Here is a 7,049-nt window from a genome sequence, read left to right on the forward strand (position 1 = left end):
AGTCGTGACTGGGCTATATTACTAATAAATTAAATAGTCGTGACTGGGCTATATTACTAATAAATTAAATAGTCGTGACCCGGCTATATTACTAATAAATTAAATAGTTGTGATTGGGCTATATTACTAATAAATTAAATAGTCGTGACTGGGCTATATTACTAATAAATTAAATAGTCGTGACTGGGCTATATTACTAATAAATTAAATAGTCGTGACTGGGCTATATTACTAATAAATTAAATAGTCGTGATTGGGCTATATTACTAATAAATTAAATAGTCGTGACTGGGCTATATTACTAATAAATTAAATAGTCGTGATTGGGCTATATTACTAATAAATTAAATAGTCGTGACCCGGCTATATTACTAATAAATTAAATAGTCGTGACCCGGCTATATTACTAATAAATTAAATAGTCGTGACCCGGCTATATTACTAATAAATTAAATAGTCGTGACCCGGCTATATTACTAATAAATTAAATAGTCGTGACCCGGCTATATTAAAAATAAATTAAATAGTCGTGACCCGGCTATATTACTAATAAATTAAATAGTCGTGACCCGGCTATATTACTAATAAATTAAATAGTCGTGACCCGGCTATATTAAAAATAAATTAAATAGTCGTGACTGGGCTATATTACTAATAAATTAAATAGTCGTGACTGGGCTATATTACTAATAAATTAAATAGTCGTGACCCGGCTATATTACTAATAAATTAAAGAAAGCAGAAAGGTTACATCATCTACGTACAGTGCATTCGGAGGTGTGTATGTGTGTGTGGTTATCTGTATGCATGTGTGTGTGTGTGTGTATGCTTGCTTGTGTGTACACACACGCATATGTGTGTTTTTGTGAACAATGTGAGGAAACCGTAGCCAGAGAGAACCAGTTGATGACAATAACCTACTAGTCAAGCAGCCAGGGAGACCCAGTTGATGACAATAACCTACTAGTCAAGCAGCCAGGGAGAACCAGTTGATGACAATAACCTACTAGTCAAGCAGCCAGGGAGACCCAGTTGATGACAATAACCTACTAGTCAAGCAGCCAGAGAGACCCAGTTGATGACAATAACCTACTAGTCAAGCAGCCAGAGAGACCCAGTTGATGACAATAACCTACTAGTCAAGCAGCCAGGGAGACCCAGTTGATGACAATAACCTACTAGTCAAGCAGCCAGAGAGACCCAGTTGATGACAATAACCTACTAGTCAAGCAGCCAGGGAGACCCAGTTGATGACAATAACCTACTAGTCAAGCAGCCAGGGAGACCCAGTTGATGACAATAACCTACTAGTCAAGCAGCCAGAGAGAACCAGTTGATGACAATAACCTACTAGTCAAGCAGCCAGGGAGAACCAGTTGATGACAATAACCTACTAGTCAAGCAGCGAGGGAGACCCAGTTGATGACAATAACCTACTAGTCAAGCAGCCAGAGAGAACCAGTTGATGACAATAACCTACTAGTCAAGCAGCCAGAGAGACCCAGTTGATGACAATAACCTACTAGTCAAGCAGCCAGGGAGACCCAGTTGATGACAATAACCTACTAGTCAAGCAGCCAGGGAGACCCAGTTGATGACAATAACCTACTAGTCAAGCAGCCAGGGAGACCCAGTTGATGACAATAACCTACTAGTCAAGCAGCCAGGGAGAACCAGTTGATGACAATAACCTACTAGTCAAGCAGCCAGAGAGACCCAGTTGATGACAATAACCTACTAGTCAAGCAGCCAGGGAGAACCAGTTGATGACAATAACCTACTAGTCAAGCAGCCAGGGAGACCCAGTTGATGACAATAACCTACTAGTCAAGCAGCCAGGGAGAACCAGTTGATGACAATAACCTACTAGTCAAGCAGCCAGGGAGAACCAGTTGATGACAATAACCTACTAGTCAAGCAGCCAGGGAGAACCAGTTGATGACAATAACCTACTAGTCAAGCAGCCAGGGAGAACCAGTTGATGACAATAACCTACTAGTCAAGCAGCCAGGGAGAACCAGTTGATGACAATAACCTACTAGTCAAGCAGCGAGGGAGACCCAGTTGATGACAATAACCTACTAGTCAAGCAGCCAGAGAGAACCAGTTGATGACAATAACCTACTAGTCAAGCAGCCAGAGAGACCCAGTTGATGACAATAACCTACTAGTCAAGCAGCCAGGGAGACCCAGTTGATGACAATAACCTACTAGTCAAGCAGCTAGAGAGACCCAGTTGATGACAATAACCTACTAGTCAAGCAGCCAGGGAGACCCAGTTGATGACAATAACCTACTAGTCAAGCAGCCAGGGAGACCCAGTTGATGACAATAACCTACTAGTCAAGCAGCCAGAGAGACCCAGTTGATGACAATAACCTACTAGTCAAGCAGCCAGAGAGACCCAGTTGATGACAATAACCTACTAGTCAAGCAGCCAGAGAGAACCAGTTGATGACAATAACCTACTAGTCAAGCAGCCAGAGAGACCCAGTTGATGACAATAACCTACTAGTCAAGCAACCAGGGAGAACCAGTTGATGACAATAACCTACTAGTCAAGCAGCCAGAGAGACCCAGTTGATGACAATAACCTACTAGTCAAGCAGCCAGGGAGAACCAGTTGATGACAATAACCTACTAGTCAAGCAGCCAGGGAGACCCAGTTGATGACAATAACCTACTAGTCAAGCAGCCAGGGAGAACCAGTTGATGACAATAACCTACTAGTCAAGCAGCCAGGGAGACCCAGTTGATGACAATAACCTACTAGTCAAGCAGCCAGGGAGAACCAGTTGATGACAATAACCTACTAGTCAAGCAACCCTGCATTCTATCTTCCCTGTGTTATTACATTTACATTTTCATTTTAGTCATTTAGCAGACGCTCTTATCCAGAGCGACTTACAGTAGAGTACATACATTTTATATTTTTTTAACATTTTTTTTTTTTTTAACATACTGAGACAAGGATATCCCTACCGGCCAAACCCTCCCTAACCCGGACGACGCTATGCCAATTGTGCGTCGCCCCACGGACCTCCCGGTTGCGGCCGGCTGCGACAGAGCCTGGGCGCGAACCCAGCCCAGCCTGGGCGCGAACCCAGAGACTCTGGTGGCGCAGCTAGCACTGCGATGCAGTGCCCTAGACCACTGCGCCACCCGGGAGGCCACCCCGTTATAATTCACCCCTGTTATAATTCACTCACTTCATTCAATCAAAACTTCTAGGGGGCGAAAGAATCATAACAGTTACATGGACACACACACTACACACACACACACTAGACACACACACACACACTAGACACACACACACACACACACACACACACTAGACACACACACACACACACACACACACACTAGACACACACACACACACACACACACACACACACACACACACACACACACACACACACACACACACACACACACACACACACACACACACACACACACACACACACACACACTAGACACACACACACACTAGACACACACACACACACACACGACACACACACACACACACACTAGACACACACACACACTAGACACACACACACACACTAGACACACAAGTAGCTGACATCACAGCATTTGCCCCCCATCGGGAGAGACGGTGTGTGTGGAAAAGGTTCATTCCAAACATGATGGTCCATGCTCAGGCCATGGCACCGTCTGGTATTGTGTGTAGGTGTACTGGTGTAGGCAGACTATCATGACAATTAGAGCAAGGGTCTGTAACACATACAGTATATATGACAAAGATCAGGAAATCAGGAACTAGAAAATACACTAAAGACCCAACTATTGTATTTAATGAAAATACATGAATTCTGTATTTTAAAATACAAAAAAAATACATTTCCAAGTAGCCGTCCCAATAAAAGGCGTCCGGTCAGGATAAGATCAAATAAATATGTCCAAAAGAGCTTCCCTTAGTGGGAAGAAGCCATCAACAAGTATACAACTGGAGGGGGGGGGGGGGGGTATGGGGGGCCTGCGACTGGCTTTCTTTGGGGTGGATTTATTTTCAACTGCTTTCAGCAAACTTATTCAGTACTTTGAGAATCAATTCCAGTAACAGATATGTGTCTAATGTGAAGGCTCCCGAGTGGCCCCAGCGGTCTAAGGCACTGCATCTCAGTGCTAGAGGCGTCATTACAGACCCTGGTTCGATTCCAGGCTGTATCACATATGATCGCGAGTCCCATAGGGCGGTGCACAAATGGTCCAGTGTCGTTAGGGTTTGACCGGGAGTAGCCCGTCATTGTAAATAACAATTTGTTCTTAACTGACTTTAAAAAATATATATATATATAAGCTATTGATATTCACCTCCCCTTTTTATTAAAGGGAGAATCCAAATGTTTTGCATAAATGTAAATCTATGTTACAATAGGCAGGGCCCGGTTTCCCGATAGCGATGGATCTTAAGTTATCGGTGGTCACAGAGAGACAGATAAATATCTTGATTCTATGTTTAGCGTAGATCTCTTGTGTATAATGTGGCGCGGAAGGGCAAATGAGCATCTAAAGACCCAGTTAACTGTTCTGCGAGTGGTCGGAGGCAGTTTGTAAATAAATACGTGTTTTCAAGTGCAACTTCAGTGATTATGGTTTTGAGAAACAGCTCTGAAATTAACAATGTGCCTATGAAGGTTCTAACTATGGACTTAGCCTTAAGATAATTTTAGGACGCCAGGCACTGGACAAGAAATTATGTCAGACAAAACACATACATTTTTTCAAAACTTAATTTAAAGCGCAAATTACCTTTTCAAAAGGCAATGTGAAAATTTTGTATAATTTTGTATAATCACCTTCCGGGTTAAAAACCATGTAAATGAAAAACAAAAAAACTACTTTTTAAGTGAGAAGTAAGCATTGGTCTGAAGGAAATTCTCATGAGCACCACAATGTTATTTTCTACTTCCTGTATATAGCCATGTTATTACTACTTCCTGTATATAGCCATGTTATTTCTACTTCCTGTATATAGCCATATTTTTACTCGTTATTGTTATTAGTTAGTCACTGTGTATTTATTCCTCGTGTTACCATTTTTGTATATTTTTTTTAAATCTTTCATTTTAAAAGGACCCGTCAGTCAGCATTTCACCTGTTGTCTACAAAGTATGTGACAAATAAAATGTTATTTGATTTAATGAAACACTCCCTTCAGCAAATCAACAAATAATTGTGTTATGTGGAAATATGCACGTGATAAAGTAGCTAAACTTTACCAATAAAAACTAAGCCGAGCTTTATAATTTCCACAGGCATCAATGCATTGTGTAGGCAGCAGCAGCACCATTTCTTTGGCGCCACAAGCTTAGCCAGAACACAGTGTTCCAATGTTCCACAGGCAGAATCCTCACTATATCACTTTCCAAGGCCTCAGCCAATCCCTGGCCACCTCACAGAACTCTGAGTTATGTTGCCTAGCAACCGTTGCCGCGAATGGGAGGGGGGAAGGAGTGTGAGTGAGGAGAGCTGAAATAAACAGATAAAATGCTCATCGGGAGGCTGATGCCCCAAAAACACTGTTATCATAGCGATGATGATAGTGATGACGGTGCATCTGTTAAACACCCCTTAAACAACAGTTTATTTGCATGATAAATGGATAAAGTGAAGTGTTTAATATAGTTAGATACAGTGGCCTTCAGAAAGTATTCATAGCCCTTGACTCATTCCACATTTTGTTGTGTTACAGCGTGAATTCAAAAATGAATGAAAAATATTTTTTTCTGAGAAAATGACAAAGTGAAATTATATTTATTTCGTTTTTTTCTTAAAATGTATTGAAAATGAAATACAGAAATATCTAATTTACATAAGTATTCACACCCCTGAGTCAATACATGTTAGAATCCGCTTTGGCAGTGATTACAGCTCTGAGTCTTTCTGGGTAAGTCTCTAAGAGCTTTGCAAATCTGAGCTGTGTTCGAATACCCATGCTAACATACTGTATACTAAATACTTAATGAGTATATACTACATACTATATACTATTGGTACATTTTAATATACTGCAAACTAACGGTATCCTTTCACTTTCAGTTACGCGTACTAGCGCTTCACCTGTTTACCGGAAGTTGATGCTGTTGCTATGCAACCTCTTGGTAGCTTGTTAGCATAACATATTACTAGCTAGACATTTTACGATTCGTGAATTCAATCTTGAGTGCCAGGGTGCGCTCTGGGTCCTTCGTAAATCCAGAGCGTTGTCAGATTGTACTTTCGTAAATTCGGAGTATTTCGCCTGCCGGGTCGTTCAGAACGCACACTGGACACTGGTTGATCTGAGCGTTCTGACCTAACGGCAGCCAACTGGCAAACATTAGCTAGCTTGCTAGCTACTTCCAGACACAAATGAGAGAACAGCTCACTCTGACCATTTTACTGGCCCTAGCAGAGCTGGTTAGGCTGTTTTCATGTTATCGACACTCAGACGAGAGTGCTGTGAAATCGGAGTAGATAGCCAGAATTAACAATGTCCATTGAGAACACACAACGACTATAACACTTAACTAAGAATGACTTGAATAATCAAGTTAATAAACGTTTAGGTATTTAGTTAGCATATATTGTTAAAAATATGCTAAGTTTGATGTATTAGTAGACAACTAACTTTAAGTAACTAGCTAACATACTGGTACATACTGCTGTAAGGACAGCGTAGCTAACATACTGGTACATACTGCTGTAAGGACAGCGTAGCTAACATACTGGTACATACTGCTGTAAGGACAGCGTAGCTAACATACTGGTACATACTGCTGTAAGGACAGCGTAGCTAACAAATTGTCAGCCAAAATAACGTGTGACGTAACTTATTTGAAAAGTCATTCGTTTTTTTTACATTGAGAAACGTTATCTTAACCTTTTTTCATAATTAGTTAAAAGCAATTAATTTGTATTCGCTCTCGTCGGACTCCGGCTGCATATTTTCCACCATTTTCTTCAAATCTGAAAAAAGTTGTGAGTCACATCAATTTTCTTTAGAATTGCATTATGGGCCCTGAAAGCACAGA

This window comes from Salvelinus namaycush, chromosome 5, assembly GCF_016432855.1.
Source record: "Salvelinus namaycush isolate Seneca chromosome 5, SaNama_1.0, whole genome shotgun sequence".
NCBI classification, from domain to species: Eukaryota; Metazoa; Chordata; class Actinopteri; order Salmoniformes; family Salmonidae; genus Salvelinus; species Salvelinus namaycush.